The sequence below is a fragment of the Euleptes europaea genome, chromosome 4 (genome assembly GCF_029931775.1).
Source record: "Euleptes europaea isolate rEulEur1 chromosome 4, rEulEur1.hap1, whole genome shotgun sequence".
Taxonomy (NCBI): Eukaryota; Metazoa; Chordata; class Lepidosauria; order Squamata; family Sphaerodactylidae; genus Euleptes; species Euleptes europaea.
In genome coordinates this window covers 119,354,932-119,371,355 of record NC_079315.1, presented here as the reverse complement: position 1 = coordinate 119,371,355, position 16,424 = coordinate 119,354,932, and the positions used below count along the sequence as shown (strand labels likewise).

The 16,424-nt window shown below is 47.7% G+C and overlaps 1 protein-coding gene across 1 annotated transcript in view; it reads right to left on the bottom strand.

Moving 5' to 3' along the window:
* CELF4 (CUGBP Elav-like family member 4) overlaps window positions 1-16,424 on the bottom strand; it is a 748,518-nt gene that overhangs the window by 497,726 nt on the left and 234,368 nt on the right. The gene's annotated exons all lie outside the window — the stretch shown is intronic.

Here is a 16,424-nt window from a genome sequence, read left to right as displayed (position 1 = left end):
TCTTTGCAGCTCAGCGCTGAACACGAGGCTGAGTGTGGTAGGGTAATAATCCAACGCTGATATTAAAAGAAAACAGGATCTCTCTCCTAAACGGCCATGCATTAAAATGAAGCCGCAACCATTCTGAAGTTTCCTTTTTTATATATTAATAGGCTAATTAATATCCACAGGTAGCAGGTATTCAACACCTTGGTGGTAGACTTCAGGTTTAAGATCTAGAAGGCCCCAAGCTATCTCCTGAGCATCTCCACTTAAAAGGAGTCGTTCGGCTACAAAAGAAGCATATCTGGAGACTTTGGAAAGCAGTTTCTGGGAATTGTAGTCAGGTGTGGTCTAAACCAAGTAGGGTTGCCAAGATTATTTGTGTGTGTGTTAAGTTCCATCAAGTCGCTTCTGACTCATGGCGACCCTATGAATCAATGTCCTCCAAAATGTCTGACAGCCTTGCTCAGATCTTGCAAATTGAGGGCCGTGGCTTCCTTTATTGAGTCAATCCATCTCTTGTTGAGTCTTCCTCTTTTCCTGCTACCCTCAGCTTTCCCCAGCATATATTGTCTTTTCCAGTGACTCTTGTCTTTTCATAATGTGACCAAAAGACAATAGCCTCAGTTTAGTCATTTTAGCTTCTCGGGTCAGTTTATTTACCCTTTATTATTTACCCTTTATTAAAGATTATTTACCATTTATTAAAGAAAATCCCAGGTCATTCTGAAAAAACTCGACTGGAGAAACTCTTCTCTGATGAAAATCCACAAGTCCCAATAATGTCATTAAGTTCTGTGCATTTGTATATAAAGTTCGCCGCAGGTATAATGATAAAAATGCTAAATGAACGTAAATTTTAAATTTCATGTTCATATGTTTGCTGTATTTTATTCTTATTTTAACCTTTACAAATGTATTTATTGACTCTATTGGTTATTAGAATTATACAAGGGGGTAAACAGTTTAACTATTATCATGAATTAGTTCTTTGATGTTCTCCTATCGAAAATTGCTTTTGTCTTCACATGAATGTTTTATATACGTGAATATAAATTTTCTGGTCAATGACTGTAATAACAATAACTAGGATTGCCAACCTTCAGGTGATGTGGTAAACAATGGTTAGCGTGCTGTAGGATACTCAGCAAACTAGAAACAAACTAGAAACAAACTAGAAACAGCCAGGTGATGGCTGGAGATCTGCCATTACAACTGATCTCTAGGCCACAGAGATCAGTCCCCCTGGATAAAACGGCCACTTTGGAAGGTGGACTCTATGGCATTGAAGTCCCGCCCCTCTCCAAACCCTGCCCTCCTCAGGCTCCATCCCTAAAATCTCCAGGTATTTCCCAACCTGGAGCTGGCAACCCTAAGACCAACTGATGAGCTGATTTGGTCTAAGGCAGTTTACAGGTCAACCCGGTCTTGGCTGGTTGCCCTTTAGGGTTGCCAGGTCCCTTTTCTCCACGGGTGGGAGGTTTTTGAGGTGGAGCCTGAGAAGGGCGGGATTTGGGGAGGGGAGGGACTTCAATGCCATAGAGCCCAATTGCCAAAGGAGGCATTTTCTCCAGGAGAACTGATCTCTATCGGCTGGAGATTACTTGTAATAGGAGGAGATCTCCAACTAGTACCTGGAGGTTGGCAACCCTACACCCCACCCTCTAGATAACAGGCATGCAGTGAGTCACCCAATGCAAAGGACACAAATGTCAAAGGAAACAAAGGTATCTTTTCTCTCTCTCTCTTTTGTGGATGCAAAGAAAGCAATTTCCAACTGGTGGTAAAGGAGGAGGGATCCAAATAGGAGGCAGTATGAATGGGCCCAGGGGCGGGGGAGGACAGGGTTTCTTGGGATATGAGCACCTTCATTGTTCTGAAATGAGGTTTCTAAGCGCTAGGCTGGACCAAAAAAACAACCACACAACCTAAACTGATCCCTTATCTGAACTTCTTCTGTTATGCTTTTTAAAACATTTTTGTTCCCTTTTTAAGTATTCAGAACATCTGATATGTTTTACATTTCCATAGATTTTTCTGTTCCTCGTTTCTTTCGATGGCTGGCACTGTGCCGTTATGCATCTGCCGTGCCCACAATTTAAGAAGGATGTAGACAAGCTGGAATGTGTCCAAAGGAGGGCATCAAAGATGGTGAATGACTCGTAGATCGGGGCACAGAGCTGGCGAGAAAGAGACAGCCAACAAGGCAGATCATGAGAGGGAGGGCAGGAAGGGTTGAGGAGGGCAACAAAGATGGGGAGGGGTGCGGAGACCAAGTCCTATGAGGAAAGTTTGAAGGAAAGGATATGTTTAGCCTAAAAAGGAGAAGGCTAAGAGGGCATATGATAACCATCTTCACGTATAGATGGTACCGAATTGTTTTCTGTTGCCCTCTGTTCGGACCAGAACCAACGGGTTGAAATTAAATCTAGACATTAGGAAGAATTTCCATCTAGACATTAGGAAGAAGTTAGAGCGGTTCCTCAGTGGAACAGGCTTCCACGGGAGGGGGTGAGCTCTCCTTCCCTGGAGGTTTTTAAGAAGAGGCTAGATGGCCATCTGTCAGCAATGCTGATTCTGTGAACTTAGGCAGATCAGGAGAGGGAGGGCAGGAAGGGTTGCAACAGTGTTTGACTCCTGTGGACCTTTGTTACATGCCCAGGGAAATGCCCATCACCACTTTAGGGTCAGGAAGGAATTTTCCTCCAGGGTAGATTGGCCAGAGATCCAGGAGGGTTTTTTTTGTTTTTGTTTTTTTTGCTATCTTCTGAGCGTGGAGTAGGGAGTCACTGGGGGCGTGGGGGGAGGTAGTTGTGAATTTCCTGCATTGTGCAGGGGGTTGGACTAGATGATCCTGGTGGTCCCTTCCAACTCTATTATTCTATTATTTTAATTCAGGGGTTCTTTGATGATTCAGCTTTTCTTGGGGGGGGGGAGAGGCTTGGGGCTTCCTCTCCCACCTCCCACAAACCACAGGAAGCGACTCCACAAACCCGAAGCCAACGCCCTTTCTCCCCATCCAGGCCTCCTCTCGGAACCTGTCAAATCCTGCCCCTTCTGGCCAAGCACCCATGTTCCCTCTGCTTCGGGTCACCGGCTCAGACTCATTTGTAAAGACCTCTAATAAACACAAATCTGACAGTCAGCCTAATATTCCAGAATCAAAAGCTATTATTGACTTTGCCATATTGATCAACAGCAGCCTCGGCCCGGTAATAGATTACAATGTTTCTTCCTTAATGCCGCGGCTCGGCGGCTCCCTTCCCTGCATTAAATTAATGTCACTCCGTCAGGAACTGTTAAAAGGAGCCGGTTTGCCAGTCTGACAGCGCTTAAAGCTCTGGATCCTGAAGACCTCTGGAGACACCCAAGCCTCGCTCCCTGGGTTCCTTTACTCCCAGGGAACACTTGAGGAGCCTTTCGACACTGTTCTTCCAGCTCAGGAGTCACAGGACTTATCGGTACAAAACTATCCCCTTTTGTCAGCCTGCAAAGAGTCTGCGGTCGTTTTGCTGGTTAAAGGTCTCTTGGGGTCTACTGTGAATCGCCTGTCGTTCCCTCCTGCAAAAACTGCCTCCAAGATTAGGAATCTGGTGTTGGGAATTAAAGGTAGGGTGGTGGTGGTGGTGGTGGCTGGAGATCTCCTGCTATTACAACTGACCTCCAGCCGACAGAGATCAGTTCCCCTGGAGAAAACACCACTTTTGCAATTGGACTGTATGGCATCAAAGTCCCTCCCCTCCTCAAACCCCACCCTTCTCAGGCTCCACCCCAAAAACCTCCCGCTGGTGGTGAAGAGCGACCTGACAACCTGGGGGGGGGGGCATGGGATACAGATGCCAAGGCTCTGGTCATCCAGGGGCACTGTGGAGTTAGGCAGGTCATGGAACTTGTTATAATGTGGCGGATGAGTTGGGTTTAGGTGGTGTGAAGGTCTTCTTCTGAAAGCTTGTGGTTATTCTTGGTGGCTCTGGGCAAGATTCTCGGCTGAGGGGAGACATGATAGAGGTCTATAAAATTATGCATGGTTTGGAGAGAGTGGACAGGGAGAGGTTTTTCTACCTCTCCCATAATATTAGAACACGGGGTCATCTGCTAAAGCTGGAGGGTGAGAGATTCAAAACAGACAAAAGGAAGTATTTTTTCACACAACGCATAGTTAAATTGTGGAACTCCCTGCCCCAGGATGTGGGGATGGCCGCCAACTTGGAAGGCTTTAAGAGGGGAGTGGACATGTTCATGGAGGAAAGGGGTATTCATGGCTACTAGTTAAAATGGATACTAGTCATGATGCATACCTATTATCTGCAGGATCAGAGGAGCACGCCTATTATCTTAGGTGCTGTGGAACACAGGCAGGATGGTGCTGCTGCAGTCGTCTTGTTTGTGGGCTTCGTAGATGCACCTGGTTGGCCACTGTGAGAAAAGACTGCTGGACTTGATGGGCCTTGATCTGATCCTGCAGGGTTTTTCTTATGTTCTTTTCTTATGTTCTCTTTCTCAGGAGAATGCCCTGTAATGGGTCTTGGGGAGGGCAGAGACCAATGGTTTCAGAAAGACACAAGGTTCGCATTGGTTGAGTTAGACGAAACGTTGGCCATTTATGCACGGGAGGTTTTGCCTTGGCTTTGCGCTCTCTAGATGCACATTTTCCCCCCATCTGAATTCTCAAAACTCAAAAATAAGTCCCCATACCAAGTTTTGAGAATTCAGATAGGGGGGGAAATGTGCATCTAGAGAGCGGCAAATCCAAGGCAAAACCTCCCGTGCATAAATGGCCTTTAATTAGGGTTGCCAGGTCCCTCTTTGCCACCAGCAGGAGGTTTTCGGGGCGGAGCCTGAGGAGGGTGGGGTTTGGGGAGAGGAGGTGCCATAGAGTCCAATTGCCAAAATTGGTCACAGCTCTTTCAACCTCACCTACCTCACAGGGTGTCTGTTGTGGGGAGGGGAAGGTAAGGTTATTGTAAGCCGGTTTGAGTCTCCCTTAAGTGGTAGAGAAAGTCGGCATGTAAAAACCAACTCTTCTTCTTCTTTGCCCGTGATTGCCCCAGCCCGTCCTAAAAACCTCCTTTTGATGGAGAGGGGGACCTGGAACCCTACCCCGATCTATCAATTTGAACAACACCCATTAAATCTTGAAGCGCAGACCAGAAACGGGCTGGTCCTTCACCAAGAGAAACACTCTCCCGTTGCATTAGATTTTGGAGTTTACAGCCAGACTTTTTGACAGGCAAACAAGCCGGGCGTTTGATCTCCCTAACTAACGGTCCTCAAACTGGAACTGGACCAATTCGCTCGGGACGAGCCGCTCTGAAGAGAAATTCCAGGAGCCGAAAAAGCAGGTGGTTTCCAGTCAGCTCAGTGTGAGTCAAAGCCGCAGCCTCCCTGAAAAACCTCGGCGGGCGGGCGGGCTCCCCAAAGGCCTGCTGTCATCTCTCGCACTCTGGCTCTCTTCTCTCCTATGTAAATGCTCAAAACGCAGTCCCCCCCCCCCGCTTCTTTCTCCGCTGGGAGAGGCGCTGGCTGTGATCCATCCTTTCAACCCACACTGAAAGTGCCAGGTTGAGAGCTCCTCTTTTTTGCTGATTGTGGGAGGGGAAGAGAAGAAGAAGAAGAAGATGAAGAAGAAGAAGAAGAAGAAGAAGAAGAAGAGGAAGACGATGAATAAGACGATAGTCTCTTGTTACCCTAGAGCATTCATGCTTGCTCCTTTAAATGCCACCCCTTCATCGGTGTTAAATGGAAGATATGGCAACTTATCGGATAGGCTTTGTCCCTGTGATCTGAAGAGAGTGGATTCATCATGCCATATGATGTTGGAATGCGCCCAATATAATTCCTATCGCAATCAATGGGTTATCCTTATCTTAATCCAATTACCTGCCACAATAACAAAAGATAAAACACAGTCCCCTTTTTGCTGGCGGATAAAGACCCAGTAGCCAAGTATCTATCAGTAGCCAAGTATCTATCCACCATATTCTCCTTAAAGAAATAAAGGCTCTCCTTTTACTGCTGAGGAAGAAGAAGAAGAGGAGGAGGAGGAAGAAGAAGAGTTGGTTTTTATATGACAACTTTCTCTACCACTTAAGGAAGAATCAAACCTGCTTGCAATCAACTTCCCTCCCCCTCCCCACAACAGACACCCTGTGAGGTAGGTGGGGCTGAGAGTGTGTGACTAGCCCAAGGTCACCCAGCTGGCTTCATGTGGAGAAGCGGGGAATCAAACCTGCCTTGGTTCTCCAGATCAGAATCTACCGATCCAAACCACCGCTCTTAACCACTACACCACGCAGGGACTGGAGGGCTCTTGGGTGCAGGAGGAGGGGAAAAAACTACTCAGGGCACCCTTCTCAAGCACCCCAGAGAGGGATGGAGATGTGGCCGGGGGGGGGGCATGAATCTGTTTTGGACATCCCTCAGTATTCATGCATCAACTATGGGTAGTCAAGAATGAAAACATAGGGAAGGAAAAGGAATTCAGCTTTGCCCCCCACCCAAGTATATCAGAAAGAGGTAGGTTGGTGTGGCAGGTAAGGTAGGTAGTTGAGGAAGGGAAGAAGAAGAGTTGGTTTTTTATACCCTGCTTTTCTTTACCTTTAAGGAGTCTCAAAGCAGCTTACAATCACAATCCCTTTCTCTCCCCACCACAGGCACCTTGAGATAGCTGGGGCTGAGAGAGTTCTGAGAGAACCGTGACTAGTCCAAGGTCACCCAGCAGTCTTCATGTGGAGGAGTGGGGAGTTGATCACATCCCCAACAGAGTGAGAAGGGGAGAATCACATGGAGCTGATTTGGGTCAAGGGCAGAAGTTAACACTCGATAGACCTGGGCTACTTGAAAGGCCTGCTGACTGCGGCATTACATCATAGAATCATAGAGCTGGAAGGGACCCCCAGGGCCATCTAGTCCAACCCCCTGCACGATGCAGGAAATTTCCAATCGCCTCCCCTCACACACCCAGTGACCCCTACTCCATGCCCAGAAGATGGCCAAAAAAACCCTTCAGGATCCTGGCCAGGAGTAAAATTGTTTGCTGATCCCAAAGTGGTGATCGGCACTACCCTGGGCATGTAAGAAAGGGCCACGAGAGCCAAGCGCTGATGCACTGATGATTGGACAGCTTTAAGAGGGGAGTGGCTATGTTTATGGAGGAGAGGGCTATCCATGGCTACTAGTCACGATGCATACCTATTCTTCTCTAGGATCGGAGGAGCATGCTTATTCTATGAGGTGCTTTGGGACACAGGCAGGATGGTGCTGCTGCAGTCGTCTTGTTTGTGGGCTTCCTAGAGGCCCCTGGTCGGCCACTGTGTGAACAGACTGCTGGACATGAGGGACCTTGGTCTGATCCAGCAGGGTTCTTACGTTCAACTCTTCCTGCCCTCCTTCTCACGATCTGCCTTTTTGACTGTCTCTTTCTCGCCAGCTCTTTGCCCCGATCTACAAGACATTCACCTAGCATTTTGCAAAACAATACCGACACCCCCCCCCCAGCAAAAAAAAACCCCAGCCAGGGACCTGGTACTTGAGCAGAAGATACCCCCAAGGACATGCAGAGCTACCCTTCTTCAGTTGTTGTTGTTTTAAATAGACTGATCTTATTAATTCGACGAAGCGTCCCACATCACAAAGAAACACAGGAGGGTTACAATGCCAGCTACCTCCAGAGCGTCTCGGTCTCTTCCAGCATGTGCTTCGTCAACCACCAGAGGGGGCTCATGAGACCACTAAGAGCTCCTGGATAAGCAGACAGGATTTCTCAAAAAGAAAGACTTCTAGATCCCCCCCACACACATACTCAAACACACACACTTTCCCCGACTCATTGAGGAGCCATAGGGCGATGTATGGATCTTATAGGTCATTTTGGGGGGGGGTCAGGATCCCAGCAAAACTTCCAGAAGATGCAATAAAAGAACTGTTATTTGCAATCGACTTGTTCAACATAAGCAGGGGAAATTTGAACGAAATACAGAAGAAAAAAAAACCTTGAATTTTGTTTTTATGGTTACAGGGGATGCTTTTTCTGTCTTCTTTCCCAGGCAGGCCTCTGGACAACTAATCAGTCTGGTTTGCAGAAGGGGGAGAATGTGGCCAGGGAGTAGGGTTGTCAACCTCCGGGTACTAGCTGGAGAGTTCCTGCTATTGCAACTGATCTCCAGCCGACAGAGATCGATTCCCCTGGAGAAAATGGCCACTTTGGCCATTGGACTCTACAGCATTGAAGTCCCTCCCCTCCCCAAACCCCGCCCTCCTCAGGCTCAGCTCCAAAAACCTCCCACCTGTGGCGAAGAAGGACTTGGCAACCATATGAAGTAGGGAAATGAACACATGAAGCTGCCTTATACTGAGTCAGACCCTGGGTCCACCAAAGTCTGTATTGTCTACTCAGACCGGCAGCGGCTCTCCAGGGTCTCAGGCAGAGAGAGGTCTTTCACATCACCTACTTGCCTGTTTCCAGCCTGGGGTACAATTCGTTGTTACCACTTGACAGGCCGGCAGGTAGGGTTGCCAGGTCCCTCTTTGCAACCGGCGGGATATTTTGGAGGCGGAGCCTGAGGAGGGCAGGGTTTGGAGAGGGGAGGGACTTCAATGCCATAGAGTCTAATTGCCAAAGCGGCCATTTTCTCCAGGGGAACTGATCTCTATTGGCTGGAGATCAGTTGTAATAGCAGAAGATCTCCAGCTAGTCCCTGGAGGTTCAAAATAACATACAATGAAAGGCTCAATATAATTCAAACAACATCAAATATATTCAAGTGACAACCCACTACATACCAAGACTGTGCAAAGAGACAACAGAACTGAACAAAAAGTGCATACAACAATTATCATGAGTAGTCACCACCAGAAGAACGTATAAAGCCAAATAGCTGATAGGAAAGGAAGTCCATAAGCTCAAAGAAGTACACCCAGCTTCGTCTGTGTCTTGAAGTTCCCTTAAAAGGGTAATGCCAGTTGTCTGGTGGGGACCATCAAAAGTGTTCAGAACTGGATCAAAAGGAAGGAACGCAGATCCATGGTATTCAATCATGCTTTTCACCTAAGGCTTCATCAGCCTCAAAGAGTTTCTCTAGCTGCCCAATATACTCCAACGAGTATTTGAAAATTTGAAGAGAGCTCGAAAAGAGCTAAGTGAATTTTCCAAGACACAGACGAAGCCGGGTGTACTTCTTTGAGCTTACGGACTTCCTTTCCTATAAGCTATTTGGCTTTATACGTTCTTCTGGTGGTGACTACTCATGATAATTGTTGTATATATTGTATATAGTATGCACTTTTTGTTCAGTTCTGTTGTCTCTTTGCACAGTCTTGGTATGTAGTGTGTTGTCACTTGAATATATTTGGATGTTGTTTGAATTATATTGAGCCTTTCATTGTATGTTACTTTGAACTATTCAACACAACTGAGAGTAACTTTGTTTTGGTAGTACCTGGGGGTTGGCAACCCTACCAGCAGGGGGGGAAATGGGCACTGGACTGACATGCAACACCACTTCCGGTATGAAACTGGAAGGGACGCCATCGTGCCTGTATAACATTCTAAGATCCACCCCAAACTCTATGGTTTTTAACCACAGAGTTTGGGGTGAATCCTAGAGCCTCTCAACATCACTTTCAGTTTGGCACCCAAAGCACCCTCGTGTGACACCGAAGCACTTGCCCCGCCCCCAGTTTTCTAGCCAAAATGGATGGGGAAATAAAAGAGATTACGCTGTAAATGTTTCCTTCCTCTGAAACTAATGGAAGCACAAGAAAATGTACTTACAAAAAATTAAGCACAGCATTTGAAACAAAGACATAAAAGCTTTTCTTGGAAAAAAATAATTAAAAAGTACATCCCTATTTGGAGGCCCTGGGAGGAAAAGCAAGGTAAATATAACGGAGGAACATTTGAAGTTGGAAGAGATACAAGGCAGGCACCAGGTGAAAGCTAAGCGTTATTCCATTATGCTAAAATGAGCTCCTGAGTCTCTCTGGGTAACTCCCTGGTTCTGCACACTGAATGTTAGAAACAATTAAAATGTGCTTTTGTACTAGGCGTACGTGCCACCTAGGAGAGCTGCCAGTGTTTGTTCCACAGAAAATCTGGTATTTGGACAAGATCTGGGGAGGAGCTGCCATTCCGTGACAGAGCATACGCTTTGCATGCAGAAGGCTCAAGTTTTGCTCGTTCGTTTACTTCACTGATACCCAACCTTTCTCCCCAAGGTGACCTAAAGCGGCTCCCATCGTTCTCCTCTCCTCCTTGGTATCCTCACAACGACCCTGAGAGGTAGGTTTGGCTGAAAGCGTGTGACTTGCCCAAGGTCACTCGGCGCGCTTCTGTGACGGAGTGGGGATTTGAACCCGGGTCTCCCAGATACTAGCCTGGCACTCTAACCACTACACCAAGCTGGCTCATTCCCTGGATCTCAGTAGGGTTGCCAGGTTCCTCTTTGCTACCAGTGGGAGGTTTTTGGGTTGAACCTGAAGAGGACGGAGCCAAAGTGGTAATTTTTTTCCAGGTGAACTGATCTCTATCGCCTGGAGATCGGTTGTAATAGCAGAAGATCTTCAGCTAGTACCTGGCAGTTGGCGGTCTAGATCTCAGGGACAGGTCTTGGGAAAATTCCTGTTTAGCCTCAGACTGGAGAGAGACTGCCCATCAGAAGAGGCAGCACAGAGCTAGACAGACGAAGAGTCTTGCTTGGAATAAGGCATCTTTGTACCCATTTCAGTGGTTCTTAAACTTTTGAAAAGCCATGGACCCCTTTGAGAATATGATGAAACCAATGGGCCCCTCCCCACAAAAATGCCATCACATGATGGTGATTAGGGCTGTCAATTCGGTTCGGTCCGAACTGAAAATCAACCGAATTTCCCGATTCGGTGATTTTCTGTTCGGACGGATCCGAACTCAAAACTGGCGGGCAACAGGGGGGCCGAATTCAGCGAGTTCGGGAGTTCGCGAATAAATTCGGCCAATTCGGCCCCCCTTCAGGGGAGCCCGCTGAAAGGCACGGGCTGCCCTTTAAACTCATCTGAGCCTCCCAGCTGGGAGGCGCAGATGAGTTTAAATGACAGCCCGCTCCTCTCCAGCGGAGCCCGCTGAAGGCGGGCGGGCTGTCATTTAAACTCATCTGTTCCATTCCAAGTGGCAGCGGGGGGGGGGGAGAAAGTGTCGCCAGTATGTCAGTGTCCCTTCTGGGGGAAACAATTGAGTGACAGCAGGTACCTCTAGGAAGTGTTGCTAAAACTCTGTGGTTTTACCATAGAGTTTTCAGCGATTCCTAGAGTTACCCACTGTCCCTTCTGGGTTTTCCCTGGAAGTGATGTCATCATGTTGGTAGTTCCGCCACACACACCCCCCACACACAATGCTTCTGTTCCCAACCCTCCTGCTCGTCGGACCTCCTTCACACCTTTGCTCATGAAGGACCCACCCATCCAATCAATGAGAGCCAATCTCTGCCTCTGCTTGTGGGGTGGGAGGAGGCATTGCTCACAGAGAGAAAGCAACCAAGCCTCTTGCACAAGAGCAGGAAAGCCCCTAGTCTGGGAGGAAAAGAATGTCTGGCCACCATTTTGACTGGCGCAAAGCCACGGTGTCCCACGCCAAGCATTTGAATTACTGTCGATTCAAACCAGCCCAAACATTCGCTTTCCTGGTGTAATCTGTTTTACTTTACGGAACGCACACTGAAGATTAATTCCCTTTACAGAAGATAAATAGATTTATATATATATATATTTATACCCTTTCTTCCCCCTACATCGCTGGCAAACGCAGCTCCGAATCCCATCTGTTCTTTGTGGAGTGTTATATATGTATGCACAGCGTTATACAGTTTTAATATCCACAACAAATTACATCTCAGCCCCTTTAGGGACCAAACCTTTAAAATTCAATTTCATATAAATATAATTAGTTAAGAAAAAGGCAAAAGAAAGAAGGGGGGGAGAGAAGTGGGATTTCATGCTCTCTCACCAGAGCAAAACTTTTAGGACTTTGTTCTCATGCAATGCCAACAGAAATAATCCAAGTCCCCCTAACCCACCATGTAAGGCTGAATGAAACTCGGTGTAAAGGTCCTTTGCCTTCCTGCAACAGAAAGATTCAAACAGAATTAGAGAACAGAATCATAGAATCATAGAGTTGGAAGGGACCACCAGGGTCATCTAGTCCAACCCCCTGCACAATGCAAAAAATTCACAACTACCTCCCCCCCCACACCCCCACTGACCCCTACTCCATGTCCAGAAGATAGCCAAGATGCCCTCCCTCTCATCACCTGCCTAAGGTCATAGAATCAGCATTGCTGACGGATGGCCACCTAGCCTCTTCTTAAAAACCTCCAGGGAAGGAGAGCTTACCACCTCCCAAGGAAGCCTGTTCCACTGAGGAACCGCTCTAACTTAAAAAAATTCTTCCTCATGTCTAGGCAGAAACTCTTTTGATTTAATTTCAACTCGTTCGTTCTGGTCCGACCTTCTTAAAACTCAGAAATACTAAATTGCTTTTTTTTTTTTTAAAGGGGCTGCAGAGGAAGACAGAAGCAATCAAGTATTCCCTCTGTTTCTGACTACTGGAAATTGGCTCAAATTGTTGCTGGGTTTTTTTTGGGGGGGGGTAGTCATTCTTATATTGTCCTTCCTCCTATGAGATGTGCACGATTCCCTCCTCTCCTCCATTTTATGCCCACAACCACCATGTGTGGTAAATAAATTCAAACAACAGTTTCTGACCCAAGCTGAATGTTGTTGCTGAGCATAGATTTGAACTCAGGTCTCCCAGGTATTAGTCTAATGCTCTAAGCAATATAACTGTCTATGGTCTTGAAAGGAGATGATGCTGCAAATATGCCAAAGCTAATCAAATTTAGGAACAGGGGGTTGGACTAGATGACCCTGATGGACCCTTCCAACTCTATGATTCTGAGTTCTAAGCCACACCAAGACAGTGGTTCAGTGACGGCTCAGGGCAGGACATGGCGTGGCGTTCACACCTTCATATGATAAGAGTGGACATGTAGACGTGGCCCTGGGGCTGGGGGGTTGGGGCCTAAACCTCCTGCCTCATTCGGTGGTCAAAAAAATTGATGGGGAATTGAGTATGTATGCATGTGCCGCCAAGTTGCCAGCGATTTACAGCGACCCCAGCCAGGGCTTTCAAGGCAAGTGAGAAGCAGAGGTGGCTTGAGGAGATGGACAGTGGCTCAGTGGTAGAGCATCTGCTTGGCATGCAGAAGGTCCCAGGTTCAATCCCCAGCACCTCCACTTAAAAGGACCAGGTAGTAGGTGATGTGAAAGGCTTCAATGGGTTATTGGCAGAACATCTGCTTGGCATGCAGAAGGTCCTAGGTTCAATCCCCGGCATCTCCAGTTACAAGCACTAGGTGATAGGTAATGTGAAAAACCTCATTGGCCCAGTGGTAGAGCATCGGGTTGAAATTAAATCAAAAGAGGTTCCATCTGGACATTAGGAAGAATTTTCTAACAGTTAAGAGTGGTTCCTCAGTGGAACAGATTTCCTTAGGAGGTGGTAATCTCTCCTTCCCTGGAGGTTATTGAGCAGCTTCTCCAGTTAAAGGGACTAGGCAGGTAGGTGATGTGAAAGACTTCTCTCTGCCTGAAACCCTGGAGAGCCGCTGCAGGTCTGCGTAGACAATACTGACTTTGATGGACCAAAGGTCTGATTCAGTATAAGGCAGCTTCATGTTTTCATGTGGCTTGCCATTGCCTTCTTCTGCAGAGCCTTCCTTGGTGGTCTCCCTTCCAAGTCCCAACCCTGCTTAGCTGATGAGATCAGTCTACCCCATACGATTCTACATCCCTGGGGAATTGAACAGGGATTGGAAAAAGAGAGAGGGGGTTGCTTTATCATTCATAACGACGACAATACTGTTAAATGATCCGCTCGATCCCTTCCGACCCTAATTGAGAAGTTCTGATTCAAACAACGCCATTCACCCCCCCACAAAACCCCTTGCCGGTCCCCTTGGTCGAGCCTGCTTCCCCATGGAGCCTGCCTGCCGTTCAGACCTTCATATTAGGATTTCGCGGAGACCAGATGAATCCAAGATGATTCGAGTCACTGTTGCAATAATAACCTGCCACTACTTATAAAGTCCCTTTCTATTTAGCTCTCTTTCCTCTCCCCCTCCACCCGCTCCTCCTTTCTGCCTCATCAGATATCTAAAGGAAATATCATTTCTGTGACGCGCTCCCCTTTTCGCCGCATGTCTGAATAAAAGCAACCAGCCTACTCGGTGGTTATTTGTTTAGTTGTCGAGCTGAACAAATTAGATTATCACAAACACATTCGGCAAAGGATGCAACCGGGGGGGTGGGGGAGAACCGCGGGATGGGAGAACACTGCCTGGGAGCCGCTGTCATCATGGCGATTAACCCTGCCTCAGTCGGGGTGTCCATCACACCAAGGGGAAGCTGGAAGATCATCAGTCATCCAACCTTCTTCCCCAGGTTGGGAGAATAAGCAAATCCCAACAGAGTGAATGGGACAGAAGCTCCAATCGCAAATTTAAATACCTTGGTCTGAGAAGGGTCAAGTAGACAAGCTGGAACGTGTCCAGAGGAGGGCAACAAAGATGGTGAGGGGTCTGGAGACCAAGTCTTAGGAGGAAAGGTTAAAGGAGCTGGGTATGTTTAGCCTGGAGAGAAGACTGAGAGGGGATATGATAACCATCTTCAAGTACTTGAAGGACTATCATATAGAGGAGGGTGCCGAGTTGTTTTCTGTTGCCCCAGAAGGTCGGACCAGAACCAACAGGTTGTAATTAAATCAGAAGAGTTTCCGTCTAGACATTAGGAAGAATTTTCTAACAGTTAGAGCGGCTCCTCAGTGGAACAGGCTTCCTCGGGAGGTGGTAAGCGCTCTTTCCCTGGAGGTTTTTAAGCAGAGGCTAGATGGCCATCTGTCAGCAATGCTGGTTCTATGACCTTAGGCAGATCAAGAGAGGGAGGGCAGTTTGGCCATCTTCTGGGCATGGAGTAGGGGTCACTGGGGGTGTGGGGGGGGGAGGTAGTTGTTAATTTCCTGCATTGTGCAGGGGGTTGGACTAGATAACCCTGGTGGTCCCTTCCAATTCTATGATTCTATGAACTTCTATGGATCTGCAAAGTAGGGAAGAGTTTCCTCCAGGCTGTGTCCACACAAACCCTCTAGAACAGGGGTGTCAAATATAAGGTCCCTTGAGAGCTCCTATCTGGCCCACGAGCCAGCCAAGGCAGACACCCTTCTCCACTCTAAATCTGGGCTGGCATGACCTGGCTCGGCCCCCACCAAGTGACATCTCTGTCATATCCATAGAGTCCAATTGCCAAAGCAGCCATTTTCTCCAGGGGAACTGACCTCTATTGGCTGGAGATCAGTTGTAATAGCAGGAGATGTCCAGGTAGCACCTGGAGGTTGCCAACCCTAGGCATCCTGGGAAAGGGGGCCTATTCTGACATAATTCACATGGTATCAAAGGTGTGTATTTACATACATACGTGAGGGCAACCAAGTCACAACTGACTTATGGTGACTCCAGCAACAGGCTTTCAAAGCAAGTGAGAAGCAGAGATGGTTCGCCATTGCCTTCCTCTGCAGAGCCTTCCTTGGTGGTCTCCCATCCAAGTACCGACCCTGCTGATCTTCAGAGATCTGAAGAGATTGGGCAATGCCATGCTGCCTTCCGTCCCTCAGAAGTGTGTGCAATATATAGGTCACATCAAGTCTGACAAGCAAAAAATATATAGGTCATACCAAGTCTGATAAGTTCCTGGGATGAGGGAACCGGTTCCATCTGAACACGGTCTCTCCTCATGCTGTTTTCAACCACAGCATTGCTTCATGTGCAGGTATGGAGGACAAAAGACCTCCTTTTTGAAAGAGGACACCTCCTTCGCTTCACTTTTGATACAACTGCTGGAATGGACTCTGAGAAGCCCAGGAAAATGCAGAGCCCTCCGTTATCAAGACAATAAAGGAGTCTTTTCCTAGATGCCAGAGAAGCTTGTTTCTGTGTTTCAAACATCAGATGTTAGTTATATCCCCCCCCCATTTTCAAAGCCCCTGTGAAGTGTCCCCCCTGCTGACTCTTTCCCTCTCCCCGCTTTTCATTTCCTATCACAAGCACCGCACTCGGTTCTCTCTCTTTCTTTGTGAGCCAGGCACGCCGGGAGGCCTGCGGAGAGATTGCCCAACCATTCCCTGAACTTCTTTGCCAGGAAGGCTAGAAGCTGGCAAGCCCCAGCCCCACCCCGCCACGACAAAGCTTCCCCGCTCTATCAAAATTCAGCCGGGAACTCAAAACCTTAAACCGACAGAAAATCATCCCGAGTAGGCTCGCCAGGTCCCTCTTTGCCACCGGTGGAAGGTTTTGAGGGCAGAGCCTGAGAAGGGCAGGGTTTGGGGAGGGGAAGGACTTCGATGCCATCAAGTCCAATTGCCA